Below are 16,837 nucleotides of genomic sequence, written 5' to 3'. Positions count from 1 at the left end.
ATGTAAGCCATAATTTTTGCAAATTTGTTGCATTAAAGTCTGAAATGCAGGTTTATTTATTGTATACAGGTTATATATCTACTGCTTAAGTTGACGTTCCGTTCCAGTCAGTTATATTTGTTAATATTTTTGAGTTCAAGATCAAGAGCTTGTATAGTATGTTTAACTGCTTTTGTGTTGTATTTGTTTTTTTTTCTAGAAAATTCAACTCACAAAACAGTACATTTTGCTTAAATAGATACTAACATTTAGACTGAAAATTTCTTTCTGATTCAATATCGGTCAATTAAGGGAACCTATTGTTAAAAATTAACAGCGAGACAATGCAGCTATATTTTCTCAAATATTTTTGTACGTTTGTGTCTTCAAGTGCAGGTTTGAATATCTGTATGCGCTTGGTCGGAAATACTTGCTGCCAAATACGTAAAACAATATGTCGTTTCGCTTCTGTTTATATACATTGCATTATTAGTTTTTACATTGAAATGCAAGTCACAAGACAGTTAGTTTTGCTACTTATTTTTTACGCTCTTTTCGTTTGAAATATTGTTGAAAAACAAACTGTAAGCAACACATTATCTTGCAGATATACTTGATCCAAAAAATATGTTGCCATTTTATTGTCTTACATATTTTGATGATTAGTTGAATTACCTGTTTCTTATAGCATTAACCAATTTGTCATTTCACTTCTGTCAATTTTTTAGATCATATTTTTTATACGATATTTGAACTTTATCTCGTGTTGGAACAAAAAAGGAACCATTCTGAATTACTATTGCAATCTTTTGATAAAAGTTAGGATAACATGCATCGTAAAGAACAGTTAGTTTTGCTAAAAAAAAAAAATACAAATTTGTGGTCAAAAGTTAAGGTGCAATCATTCATGATGGTCAAATATGAGGACATGTTGCGTTAGAACAGAATGTTAGCCACAACTTCCAATCCTGCAATAATTGGTCAAATGTGTTGTGATTTTATTGTCCTAAAAAGCAGTTCTGCATATTTTCTGGTGGTCAGTAACAAATACATATGCTTAAGTCGGTAAACAATTTGTCGATCAATTTCTGTAAATTATTTTTCGTGAAATTTTTTTCACTGTTTTTGAAATTTTCCTCGAATTGCATTTACCACAAAGATTAAGTAGGTATAATTGATGTTGATATAATTTGCTTCTGTAACTTTCAAATACAACTCACAAAACAGTTTTGTTTTGGTTAAACTAGTTTCAACATTTTGCCTGAAAATGTATACACTAATGCACTATCTGACGATGATTTTGGAGAACCTGTAGATTTTGAAAAGAAAGATAAGCCACATCTTCTAATATAATGCACCTATATTTGGTCAAATATTTTTTTGCATTAAATGTCTGAATGCAGGTGTATATTTTTTAACGGTGAGTCGGAGATTTCCGCTGTTAAAACCGCAAAATAATTTTTCGTTCCGTTCCTGTAATTTATTTTCGGTCATATTTGTTTCACAACTTAGAAGACAATTTGTTTTGCTAAAATGGATTTTCTTATATTATGTCGATATTTTTCACATTCAATTTAGGGTATCTATTGGTTGAATTAAATATATTTAATAAAGTTATTGGTCACATGACGTTGTAACGGTCAAGTGATTGTTTACTATAAACACGTGTGTGTGTTTACATCAAACACATTGTGTGTGTTTATGTTCAATTTGATTGGATGGCATATATCCGTAATGCCGTTTTTACGGGTATATGCCCTCATGATTTTCGAGAAAAGCATGATTAAGTATTACTTAAGGGGTTAGTTTGAGAAATTAAAGTTATTCGAAGTTTGCCTATAGTTCAACATAACAGCATTCGTTATTATGGTATGTCCGACTCCGAGAAACTTCATTCATCGCCTGAGGTAGTTCTGCACATATTACTGGTAATAATTAAAGACCTGGTGGACACATTCTCGCTGTTTAAAACCTATCTTGACGGGAAGTTCGATACTCTTTATAAAGACTTGGCCGTTGCAATAAGAACTTCAAACTTGCAACCAAACTCAAGCCGGAAGTTTCAGTTAAGCGCATTCGTTCTGCAGAATGCCGTGCCATTATGAGTATCCAGGAAAAGAAAAGACCTCATCCTTATAGAACCGTTGCAGCTACTGTTTCTGCTCCTCCTGCTCCAATGCCAAATCAACATAATGTTCGACAAAACAACAGCCGCCCCTTTGGACCAGCATGACATCACTGGCGAACTCAGTGCCCCCTTTTTATTTCAAAATCAGCTGTCCCAGGGACATCAAGGCAACACAGTTAATGATAAGTATAGTTATACTACTTTTTTAGATGAAAGCAATCTTTACGGACAGTTTGAACTGTTTCTGTCACATGCAAAATATTTTGACAATATATTGATATTTCATCTGTTGCAAAAGGGGTAAAATATAGCTTACGCAAGCATATACAATTTTGGAAACATATAGGTGCAATTGAATTTGTTATAAATACTATCAAACATGGTTACGTCACTGGCGGATCCAGAACTTTTCATAAGGGGAGCCCGTTGACTGACCTAAGGGGGGGCCTTCTCCAGTCATGCTTCAGTGATTCCCTATATAATCAACCAAATTTTTCCCACGAAAGGGGGGGGCGCCCCCCCCCCCCCCTGGATCCGCCTATGTACGTTATTTCTTTTTGCAGACTCCTACATCTATGTCATTTAAGAATAACAAATCTGCTAATGTGATGAAAATACCAACTTATTATTCTATAAAGAGTTGGTTAATGTTGTTTTTTTTTTTACAATTCTTGAAACATCCTTCAATTCCTGATCATGCAAAAACTAATTATAAATGTTTTTATATTATATTTGCGACAGATTATGTTTGCCCTGTAAGCATTTAAAACGTCAAATTCATTACTCACAAAGCACTAATATTATCAAGTGGTAATAAGCTTAACGTTGCTTTTACGTTTGATTTGATATGTCCATTCTAAATTTGTAAATGAAGCAATTTCAGAATTACTTGATATCGGATGTGTTATTGAAACTCTATTTCAACCATTTGTTGTAAATCCGCTTAGTGTTGCGGTATAAAGTTCGGGCAAACAAACGTCTGATTTTGGATCTAAGTGAACTAAATGTTTTTATTAAAAAAAAAGAAAAAATAAAATTTGAAGACTGGAAAGTGGCTTTAAGCTATTTCACAAAAGATTGCTATCAATTTAAGTTTGATCTTAAGTCTGGTTATTTTCATTATGACGTATGTACTAAACAACAAACATATTTAGGATTTTCCTGGAACAATAAACTTTACTGTTTTACAGTGTTAGTCTTTGGTCTATCATCTGCTCCATATCTATTCACTAAAAGTTTACCTCCAATTGTAAAATATTGGCGAGAAAATGGCGTAGATATTGTACTTTACTTAGAGGATGGACTTGGAATGGGTAAAAATAAACAAGAAGCTTTCGAATGTTCATCTTTTGTGAAAACGTCTTTGTTAGAAGCAGGGTTTTTAATTAACATGGACAAATCTATTTTTGAACCAGTTCAATGTTTAGAGTGGTAAGGTTTAGTTTGGAATTCGTCTGATTTTCAATTAGTATATAAGATAGACGGATTGAAAATACCCTAACATCATTGGTTGATGTTTTAAATAACTTTCCTAATTTCACAGCACGTAAGTTTGCTCAGGTAACGGGAAAGGTAATTTCTATGTGTCCAGTCATGGGTAACATAACTAGTTTAATGACCCGTTATTTACACTGGGCTATTGAAAACAGAGTAAAGTGGGATTTAAAGTTAATATTGGAATGTCCTGGTTGTGTATTCAATGAGCTCACATTTTGGCTGAATAGCATTCAAAGATTGAACAGAAAACACTTAGCATGTTATTCTTTTCCTCATGTGGTTGTATATTCTGATGCTAGTAATGTAGCTGCTGGTGCTTACTCGAAAGATATCGACTCTAATATTTTTCATCAGATGTGGACTTTACAAGAGTCCTTACAGAGTTCTACATGGAGAGAACTTTAAGCTATTTTGTTGGCAATGATGTCGTTTAAAAACCATTTGAGAAATAAATGTGTTAAATGGCATACCATACAGATAATAATAACTGTGTTTTTGTTCAGAAAGGAAGTGCTAAAGTACATTTACAAGAGATAGCTATTAATATTTTAAGTTGTGTTCTGAATTGAATATAACGTTAGATGTTGTTTGGATTCCGAGATCTGAAAGTACTAAAGCTGATTATATTTCAAAAAAGACTGGGGAAAAAACCTAGAATTTTTTTAATTTGTAGATGATTTGTGGGGTCCTCATACTGTGGACAGGTTTGCGAATAATCTAAATAAAAAATTACCAAGGTTTAATTCTAAATTCTGGAATCCAGGTGTTGAAGCAGTTGATGCGTTCACGCAAAATTGGAATAATGAAGTTAATTGGATTGTTCCTCCAATTTCTGTTGTTTGTAGAGCAATTAGACATTTGATTTTATGTAAAGCTAGGCCTTCCTCGTCATTTTGGACAATGATTTTTAAAAGAGGTTCGCATTTGCAACCATATGTAATTGATGTTTTAGAGTTTCAACCAAATCAGAACATTTTTTTTCATGGTATGAATAATAAGTCCTTGTTTGGATCTTCTCAAATCGTTTCTAGTGTTCTAGCAATAAGATTGAACGCTGAGTTTATGTAAGAATTTGCGACAATGCTGTTAAGCAAGGTCGCATAGTAAAGACAAGGCCACTGTATTGGCAAGGTCGTATGTTGATGACAAGGCCAAATTTAATAGGCAAGGTCTCACTGACATGGCCAGTGTGGAAAATAAATCTGGCAAGGTCATTTAAATATATTGTAAGCTAGTAGTAGTATAGTAGATTATATTTCTATTTCATATGCACGTTTTTCAGATATTTTTTCATGTGGAGTATGATAATCCATGCCTAAGCCAGTCAACCAAGATTTGTCATCTTTATCTTATTGCCTACATGTACCTGAGTTCTGTCTGCGTTCGAAGGCTGAGAATACCAAAAGAAAATATTAATATGCATTTAACAATTTCTGTAAGTGGTGTAAAACTATTCTTATGTTAAACCTTTACCAGCTTCAGATTTTTATGTTTCATTGTACTTAATACACCTATCAAAGACATTTAATTCGTATGCTAAGGTTGAAAAAGCATATTATTCCATAAGCTGGGCTCATACTCTAGCTGGCTATTCTAATCCGTGTAATTCGGTTGTGTATATCGGTTAAAGAAGGAGCTCATAGAAAGATTGGACATGTTATTGTAAATAATAAAAGAACCAATTACGCCAGATATTTTAAAGAAAATTGTTATTAAATATGGTCAAGAATATAACAATCTTATAGATATTAGAATTTGTTGTATGTGTCTTATTAGCTATGCAGGGTTTCTAAGATTTTCTGAAATGGTAAATCTAAAAAGATCTGATTTAAAATTTACTGATACACATGTATCTTTGCTCATTCAGAAAAGCAAAACTGATCATTATAGAAAAGGCACACATGTTTTAATTGCTAGAACAGATACACAAACATGTCCTGTTAGTATGTTGGAGAAATATTTATTATTATCCAATATTGACGCATCATCTTCAAATTATATATTTAGATCCATGTATTTATGTAAAAAATATAAGTCTTATAAACTGAGAGGTCTTAAACCTTTATCATATACTAGAGTAAGAAAAATTGTATAAATTTATCAGCTCTTGAATCTATCGGTTTAGATAAGTCCAAATTTAGGTTACATAGCTTGAGATCAGGTGGAGCTACTGCAGCTGCACCAGCTGGCATTCATGATAGATTATTTAAGAAGCATGCTTCAGATAAAGCAAAAGATGGTTATGTAAGAGAAAATATTAAAGAAAAACTGACAGTGTCTAAAAGTTTGGGAATATAGTTTTCATAAATATACTACAGTGGAGATCACTTCTAACCTCTCATTAAATCTGTCAGGAGAACTGTTCTAGAACAGTACGTAGAACTGTCAGCCTGACACCTTTTAGTCAGTTCTAGGTTAGAACTGTTCTAGCTAGAACTGATTTGGTCAGTTCTACCTAGAACTGATTTGGACAGTTCTACGTAGAACTGATCCTGACAGTTCTACCCTAGAACAGTTTTAGACAGTTCTAGCTAGAAATATTTGGTCAGTTCTACTTCTAGAACAGTTCTACGGTTAGAATTGATTTCTAATTCTACGGCTAGAATTGATATTTATAAATTCTACGGCTAGAATTGATTTTTATAAATTCTACGGCCAGAATTGATTTATAAGTTCTACGGCTAAAATTGATTTATAAATTCTACGGCTAGAATTGATTTATAAGTTTTAAGAAATCTTTGTCTAAATATAAAGGCTTCGGCAAAATAGCGATTAATATTATAAAGTTTTGCTGTTTTGCCGGTTTTATTTCAGATTTATAATCGGCAAGATAACATGTTTAACCCCGCCATATTCTGCATGTATGTGCCTGTTCCAAGTCAGGAGCCCGTAATTCAGTGATTTTCTTTTGTTGATGTGTTATATAAATTATTTGTTTTTCTTTCATTTTTTGTACATAAATTAGGCCGTTAGTATTATGTTGGGGGGGGGGGGGACATTATTATTTGAATTGTTTTACATTGGTTATTCCGGGAGTCAGGATGGCTCGTTATCACATAACAAAATTATCTGACCTCATTAACCAAATGTAATATATCTGTTAACGAGTAGTTTTCATACCTCGGACAGACCTGTTTAACAAAAAATTATTAACCGCATCAATCTAAACTGACATTATTTGCTCTTTCTTTCTGAAATCTATATAGCTGCACAGTACTTCAGTTTTAATTTTAGGTCAAGAGGGACTGCAATATACAAGTTAAAGCTATATTGGAAAACAATTTTGTTCGCATCAATTTATGGTGCCAGCATGCAGGGGCAGATTCAGCCATTTTAAAGGGGGGGTTCCAACCATGAGTAAAGGGGGGTTCAAACTATATGCTCCCATTGAAATGCATTTATCGTCAAAAAAAGGGGGTTCCAACTCCTGGACCCCCCCCCCCCCTTTTGATCCGCCAATGAGCATGTCCTCTTTTTATTCAAAATATTGAATCATAAACAAATATCAGTAGTTTTCATACTTCAGACTGAGTCGTGTAATAAAATCTTTTGACCGCATCAACCAAAACTAACCATATTTGCTTTTTTTTATGTAAATCTAAATAGCTGCACAGTAATTCAGTTATAATTTTAGGTCAAGAGGGACTGTAGTATATAAATAACTGCAATATTGGAAATCAATGACCACAATTTTTTTTCTCGCATCAATTGAGGGTGCCAGCATTTCCTATTTTTATTCAAAATATTGCATCAGAAACAAATATCAGTAGTTTTCATACCTCAGACTGACTCATGTAACAAAATTATTTGTCTGCATCAATCAAAACCGACCATATTTGACAGCATCACGCAAAACTGACCATATTTGACCACATCAACCAAAACTGGCCATATTTGCTCTTTTTTTATGTAACTCTTATAGTCGCATAGTAAATCTGTAATATTTTTATGTAAGGATGGAGTGTATAATCATGATAATACAAATGATCTATATTATAGGGTTATTGCATGAATATTGGGGAATATTGTTCCGAGTAGAATTTTATATTGCACGAGCTTATATTTTTATAGCAGGATGGATTGTTTAATATAAATGAAAGCAATAATGGAAAACAAAATTATGCTCGCATCAGTTTATAGTGCCAGCATGTCCTCTTTTTAATCAAAATTTTGAATCGTGAACTAATTTCAGTAGTTTTGATATCTCAGACTGACTCATGGATATAACAAAATTATTTGTCCGCATCACACAAAACCATGAAAACTGACCATATTTATAGCTTACTATGCGGTATGGGCTTTGCTCATTATTGAAGGCCGTACGGTGACCTATAGTTGTTAATGTCTGTGTCATTTTGGTCTTTTGTGGATAGTTGTATTGGCAATCATACCACATCTTCTTTTTTATATTTGACAGAATCAACCAAAACTGATCATATTTACACTTTATAATGTAAATCTTAATATATATATATATATAGCCGCATAGTAAATCACTTATAGTTACATATCACGATGGATTGTATAATTCAAATGACAGCAATATTGTAACACATTGGCTACAAAAAAATTTCCACATCAATTTAGAGTACCAGCAATTTTCTGCAATTCCTCTTTTTATTTAAAATATTGAATTGTAAACAAATTTCAGTAGTTTCGATATACATGTATCAGACCGAGTCGTCTTAACAAAATTATTTGACCACATCAACCAAAACTGAACTTATTTACACTTATCATGTAAATATATATGGCCTCAGTCATTGTAAACCAATAATATTTCTATGTCAGGACGGATCGTATGATAGAAATGACACCAACTTTGGAACACAATACACCTTATCGCTAATCCTGGCTGACCCTGCCTCTTGAACTTTTAAAGCATACAACAATCACTTTTTCATTGTGGCGTCAGATATTTTGTTTTATGACGTCAAAATTTTACGGGAACCTGTGTGATATCCAGTAATGGCAGACTAATAGCGACAAGGTGTATTTATACCATATCTAAAAATTTAGCCCGCCGTTATTTCCTCTCTGTATCCATAATAATGAACCGTCACCAAAATGACTTTTTAAGTTTGTATAGTTTGTGATGGTTTTTTTTTTTAAACAAAACTATTTAACGGCATCATCCAACTCTCACATGACTGATTCATATAACTTTATTTTAAAATAAAAAGTACATGTATGGGAAGTTCTCTTCTTGGAATAGTATACTGTTAATATAATTTGAAGAAGGCAAAGAAAAATGCATGATTTTTTTTTTGTAGCCGAACGTCCAGGGGCAAATGTTTCATTCATGTTCAGATCGAGTATATTTTTCTGACGTTCCAGACTCCCAGATATCATTTATAATCGTGGATAAGTCTGGCTAAATTGACGAGATGGTGCAATTGTACATAGTTATTTTTACGTTAAACAACACTTTTTCATTAATATACCATAATTCATCCACTGTACAATTTTCGTTTGAACATTTGTCAAAACAGAATCTTAAATGAATGCAAATCCAAGGCAAACAAGGTAAATTACGATTAAAATTCCATGAATTAAATGCAGGGTTATATTTAGGAAGAGACTGTTAAAAACGGGGAACGAAGAAACGTAAATAATGATGTTTCCGTATGCAATCTTATAAAAATATTTCTCCGATGAGTTGGATAACCTTCTATTCACTTCGATATTTGTACATGTAACGTTTGATCAGTAAAAAATATAGAAAATCTGCTATAGCAAAGTAATTGGAAGTGATTTATTTCTTCTAAATTCTAAAGTGCCCTTACTGCAGTGACGTCATTTAGAACTGTTCTACAGTCCTGACTGATTTAGTCAGTTCTACTGACAGTTCTACGGTTAGAACTGATTTGGACAGTTCTACCTAGAACTAATTTAGACAGTTCTACCCTAGAACTGATCCTGACAGTTCTATCTAGAACTGATTTAGTCAGTTCTACCTACAACTGATTCTGACAGTTCTACTTAGAACAGTTTTAGGGTAGAACTGTTCTAGGTAGAACTGTTCTAGGACAGGTTAGAACAGTTCTATGACAGATATTCTGACAGTTCTAATGAGAGGTTAGAAGTGATCTCCACTGTATATATTTATGTATTATTCTCTGTTCAGATCTACTTGGCTTTCTTTGTCTTTCAAAAGGCTGCGACACCTGTAGGCACACTTATCCTATTTATGTGTTGTTTTATTTATTAAATATCTTATATTCGTCTGAGCTGGCGAATTAGAATATAAATATATTTAATAAAGTTATTGGTCACATGACGTTGTAACGGTCAAGTGATTGTTTACTATAAACACGTGTGTGTGTTTATATCAAACACATAGTGTGTGTTTATGTTCAATTTGATTGGATGGCATATATCCGTAATGCCGGTTTTACGGGTATATGTCCTCATGATTTTCAAGAAAAGCATGATTAGGTATTACTTAAGGGGTTAGTTTGAGAAATTAAAGTTATTCGAAGTTTGCCTATAGTTCAACGTAGCAGCATTCGTTATTATGTTAACCCACCCATCCACCCTTTTATGAGATGGTTATCCTTAATAGGAGTTTATGCATATATTACATTATATTAATATGATTTTTTCTTCTTTTGTAGATAGTTTTTGATTGTGTTAACGTATATTACTGTGCTATTGTTACTGTATGATTGGATTGGTAGTATGCCTGAATTTATAGTGAAGGACTTTAGTTTGAGAATCATATTGAATGTTAAATTATTATTATAATTAAAGGCTGCGACACCTGTAGGCACACTTATCCTACTTATGTGTTGTTTCATTCATTAAATAATTTATATTCGTCTGAGCTGGCGAATTAGAATATAAGATGTTATTACTATGGATCTAAACCGAATTAAGTATGAAATCTCCGAAAGGTGATGTCTCATGGTCCTAAGTTTAAAAAACTTCAACACATCAATTTGAACCGAAACTTCAAAATAGTTATCGATTCCATTGACTACTCCAGATCATGGGCTAAACGAGAAGAAATTGAACTGGACCCTTTGTTAAAATGTAGAATGGGTCAAAACAATCCACATTTATCAGTTGAAAAATATTGTCTTTGTATGTTAATCGATTTACTACGAGTGTCTTGTAAAAGAATTAGAAATAAATGAGAACTCAGGTCATCACACATACAAAGACATATCATTTGACAAGGATGAGATTTTATCATAAGTCTTTCATGACATCAACATGGCATTTAACAATAAATCGGAGAACTTACCTTTGTTTACCGAAGCTGTACAAAATTCTGTACAAACAACGTTTCATTGCCGACTCATCTGCATGTTCCACATAAGAATTGTCCATTAGACTGACCAAAATGCTGTCTGCAGGAAAAGAGGGTCTTCAGAAATACTGTGAAACTGTTTGCTCGCTCTATTATTTGGAAACCATGTCGGTGCCTTATACGCTGACTTTACGTTATTGGTGATTTTCATAGTTGAAGGCCGCTCGTTGGTAGATAAGTGCTTACCATTCACTTCATATAAACTTTGGTTGTAAGTTGTCTCGTTTTCAATCATACTACTTCTCTTTATTATTATAGTTTATATAAGTTGATACTTTTTTTAGTTCATCTTGATTTGCTTTATCTACAAACACAGCAAGTACATTTGAAAAAAAAACCAATCGGTATTTATAAATATATATGACTCAAGACCGCTAATGTCATTCTAACCGCTATTATCACGCTGAAGTACGATAGTTTGATGCTGATGAATTATTGTTTGACGCTTAAGTAAAAGTGGTTGACGCTTTATGACGAGTGTTTGACGCTGTAGAACGATTGATTGACGCTGAAATACGATTGTTTGATGCTGAAATACTATTAATTGACACTGAAGTACGGTTGTATTGCTATCTTATTTAACAGAGATGTATTATATTATTTTCAATATTTCATGCTTCTATGTCGATAAAGAAGTAAATTTGTAGCAGATTTACTTTCAAGTTAATTAATCTTCGTGAGTATGCAGAGGAATGTAATAATGAGATTTAGCATTTATCAGTAAAATTTTACTGAGAACATGCATAATGTCAAATGTTTTTGTTTTTGAAAAGTTCCAAACACCGGTTAAAGAGGTTTGCATTTTAAACATGAATTTGACTAAGATATTAGCAGGATACTTACAGAAGACATCGACATTGTTAAACGGCTAAGAGAGTTCTAATCCAATGGTTCAAACAATAGCCATTCAACAAAAAGAATAACTTCAGGTTCTGAATGGATGCATTTGCGGACCAAATCTATGATGTACGATGAGGAGGGAGATTTCTAACTCTTTTTAAATGCAAGAGGATTGTGATGCTTTGTCTTCATCTTCACGATAAATATCATGTTGTTCCAGCACAAAACACATCTTAAACACTTTACTTGTATAGGTCTCATATGCACTGCAAAACTTTGAATCTTACATATATCCATCACATAAACATCATTCAAAACAAGATGGGAATTTAGAAATCACAAATCCGACTCATCTCTCCTCCGGTAATGACATAACACATGATAATGAAACTGTACCATTTTTTTTTAATAGACTTCAAAACTTCACACACACACACACACCTATAAAGAATAATTAATAGCAATGAGGTATATTTAAACAGATGTGTCAATCAAATTAAATTCTAAAATATTAAAAGTCGCAATAATGATTATTACATTGTGTGGTGATTGCAAAACTGTGTATTGTTCTACGCTTGCAATTCTATTCTGAAATTTACGGCTCAATTAAAAGTGCGAAGACATCCACTCATTTAACAGATCATTAACTACAAAAGGGGAATTGTAGATATACTTTTTATTTAAGGTCATGAAAAATATTTACATTGTAAAGAACTGCATTTATTCAAGTATCAAATATATCAAAGATGATATCATCAAAATTCTGGACGTTTTGATCGACAACATAATTATTGTGTTAGTGGAATAACAATTTCTACCTATAGTTACTTTTCAATAATTATTTATTGTGTATCACTTGTGATGGACCTGTTATTGTGATCATACGGAACAGTTCATATAATACATCCTCAAAGACAACAAGAAAGTATTTTGCAAAAAAATCAAAAGATATCAAAAGGAAATTCAAACACAAAATACTTAACTCCGAGAAAAGTTAATAACGGAAATTCCGTAATCAAATGGCAAAAAAAAACAACTCAAACAAATCAAACTAATGCATATATCAACTTTTATACTCCTGACTTGATACAGGCATTTTTATGTAGAAAATGGTGGATTAAAAAGATAGGACCGACTTACTAAATGTAATGCATGCACACCGAGGCTATCTCGGGAAAAAAAGGCTATGATGTCCTAACCGCTGTCCTAAGTGTAGGCGTAAATAAAAGAGGAATTCATAAATTTTAATGTTTAAGAATACATTAAAATCATCAATATTAAATAATTACAAGATGAAAATCTAAAAATATATATTTACTATCAATATCACAAAAAAAATTACATTTATGTAAATAATTGCACATTCAATCTTTTTAAAACAAAACCAAAAACACTAAAAACGGAACAACGTTTTATATAATAAATGAAAAAAATGTTTGTAATCTGCTGTAACAATGAAAACTTATAAAAGACAATCGTAAACAATAAGTATATATTTTTGAGTGGGTTTATTCAAAGTGTCACGGTTTTATACAGAGTTCAAAGGTCTACCATAAAAATAAGGAATACATAAATTATTTCATCATGGATCATATGCACTTGGGTGATTGACACCCAATTTTGTGAACTTTCCTTCAGTGTAAATATTCTTTAATATTTTAACCTATGTACATTTATTTTAAGTGTTTTATACATAAACGACGTCCCTCTTTTCTTTTTTTTTACGTTGAAATATTACTAGAGTGTTGTCATACATATACTTTTGATTTTGTAATATCTTTTTTGTTCAGAGCAAGAACGCATTAAATAGGTGAAAATATATATATATATATGGAAACGGGGGGCTTCATATATAGGAGACAATCGTGTAAATTTACAGATTAACCATTTTCAACCTTTAAAAAATCAGTGGCTGTCGTTTGTTTATGTGCTACATATTTGTTTTTCGATCATTTGTTTTTTTACATAAATAAGGCCGTTAGTTTTCTCGTTTGAATTGTTTTACATTGTCATTTCGGAGCCTTTTATAGCTGACCATGCGGTATTAGCTTTGATAATTGCTTAAGTCCCTACGGTGACCTATAGCTGTTAATTTCTGTTTCATTTTGTTCTCCTGTGGAGAGTTGTCTCGTTGGCAATTTTATTACATCTTCTTTTTTACATCTTCAAATATATCCTAAAATAAGGAACATTTTAAGACACCTATATAGGTGTCCTAAAGTTAGAACGATTCCTACAAATTTTCTAAGTAACGATATGTTTGATAAACCACTTAGGACTACGATACGTCCAAAGTCGATCTTAGGACACATCCAAGTCCTAAGAGAGTTTCGATAAACAGGTAATTTTCAAAGTTAAATATTCAAAGTGAGAATTAATGTTGCATGTTGCTTGTTTAATATTTAATGGCACATATTTCATGATTTTCAGAATGAAGTTGATAATCACGGTTTATTGTTTGATTCTGTCTTTCTTTTATTTCATTTGTCTTGTTTTAGTTTTTTTCTCTTTATGTATGTTTACTACTAGATAGTATTTTAGTGCAATAAATAACTAGATAAGTACGAAATATGATTTGATTAATTACTTTATTAGAAAAAAAACAGTAAAAGGGCTGAGAAATAAGTCGTCGAATAATTTTGTCAGTTTATATTTTATCAACGATCTCGACAGTATCATAAAATTTAAACTTAGAAGTTTATAAATGTCTTGTACGACTTTGCCCCCGTAGAGCTATAGAAAAACAGTACATTAACGGGTGTTACACGGACTCTTTTTAGATGATACACGGACTCTTTTTAGTTGTTACACGGACACTTTTTATGAATAGAATCACTCGTTCATGATCAGTGAGTTCATGGGCACTTTAACTTTCAATTAGATTTGATTTATTTGGTTCACCGACTTATTTCCTGTCTTTTTATTGAACAAAATATTTACGTTAGCATCAATATCTTTTTTCAAACATTTCCAGTAAAATACCATTCATATCAGTACACTAAGGGATTAGACATTTAACTTCAAAAAAAAGGGAAAGGGGGGGTATGGCTATCTCCTAAAAAAGATATTTTGATCCCAAATTTTATGAGAAAAAAAGTATTATGGTCAAGCAGATGAAAAATTAATGTTTTGCATGATTCCTAATTTTCCGAATACCGTAAATAGTGCTAATTTAAACAAAAACATTTGGGTAATGGCGTTGAAAAGTAAATAGTTAATATTCTCAAAATAGAACATACCGCCCCCTTTATGAAGCAAAATATTCGGTCAATAAATGTTTTCTTCAATATATTGATATGAATAGTATTTTGGACAATGCTGAAGGTAAAGAAATGATGATACTGACGTGTATATTTCAATAAAAAAATAAGACAGGAAATAAGTAAATAAAAATCAAATCTTTTCAAAAGATAAAATCCCTATTAACTCACCAATGCACGATTGATCCTATAAACAAAAAGTGTTCATGTAATACACGTCCAAATAAGCAGCAAATCTAGAAGAAAATCATTCAACTTAGTCATCAATTTTGGGCGGTTAGCTGCGATTGGATCATAATGTAACACGTGTTTATTCCCGATCAACACTTGCAGATCTAGAGACGAGCATAAATTTAAAAAAAATTAAAGTATATGCCTGAATATTTATAATATTAAGACAAAATCCATTTTTCATAAACATTTCATTCACGAATGAAGAAGGAAATTCATTCTTTTGATACATTTATATTGTTATCGAATTTATATCAGTGGCTGATCCAGGTCCAAATCCAGGACAAAACAGGGGGAAGGGGGGCCAACTTTATGTCCCCATTTAAATGCATTGATCATCCTAAAAAGGGGTGTTCCAACCCCGGGATCCGCCACCACTGAATATTAAATTCATGTATTTGGCAACAAACGCGCGATTTTTACGATTTTTTTTTAAGGGGGGATGGGGGATGGAATGGCACATCCTGCATTTTTTCATAAAAAAAAAAGATCACAGCCTGCTATTTTTAAAATGAATTTGTTACCTTTGTATTTTATCTAATACAAAATTATGCTCTAGATTTGAACCATCAATTGTTCTGTCCATGTGCAACCTCCATGTCCAATGTGCTCGATTATTCATAATTAAAAATGAATTTCTTTTATCAACATGTGATTGAAAACAAGGTTTATGAACGCCTCAAGTGTATTCGCTAGTGTTCATTTCTTTAGGGAATGTTTGACGATGTGTCAAAATGTATAACGGGATCTTTTAATCTAAAAAAAAAGTTAGGTAACAATACAAGATTTATCGAATTACATATTAATACGTCCGGTGTGCATTTTGCACTTTATCTTACACCTTTATCGCCGTAGACGCTTTTAAGTAGGATGACTAAAAGGTCACAATTTTGTCATTTGAAATAAAAACGCCTTTAATGTAAAGCGCAATATCGAACTTCTCCTATTCAAAACTATATTTAAAGAGTGAATGATAAATTTACTTCAAAATATTAGGTAACATTAATTATTTTTTTAGATTATCAATAGTGCAAGTATTGCAAATAAGATGTGGGAATATATTTGTCAGATTTGTTATGTCAGCTTTTGAAGTGGTACATGTATTTCATTTACATAAAAAAAACATTTCATTCCCACTAATTGGGTAACAATCTGTACGACAAAATATATATATAGCTTGTATATAATTGCTGTTATATCTTTTCCCTCCTTGGCGATATTTAAAATGCATTTTATTCCGAAATAATAACTGTTGAGTGTATCAGATTATGGTACTCCTGAAAATATATGGTCCGTATTATCTGAAGAACGGTTATATTTAATGCTTACATACTTGCTTCGGTCAATGTTACTTTTTTTTATCTTTCAAAAATCAAAATGTCAAGTCCTGTATATAATGTTGTAATATATCAAAGAGTTTATGAATTCAGCAAGTTTAGACTGGCTGTTGCAGTTATTCAATTCATAGCACATTTTTATCCTTTTATTTGATATATAAACATTAGTATAGACCATACAAATAAATAAACTCACCATAGATACCAGGATTGAATTTTGTATTCACTCCAGACGCATGTTTCGTCTACA

The sequence above is a fragment of the Mytilus galloprovincialis genome, chromosome 1 (assembly GCF_965363235.1).
Source record: "Mytilus galloprovincialis chromosome 1, xbMytGall1.hap1.1, whole genome shotgun sequence".
Taxonomy (NCBI): Eukaryota; Metazoa; Mollusca; class Bivalvia; order Mytilida; family Mytilidae; genus Mytilus; species Mytilus galloprovincialis.
Note: the sequence above shows the minus strand (reverse complement) of the source record.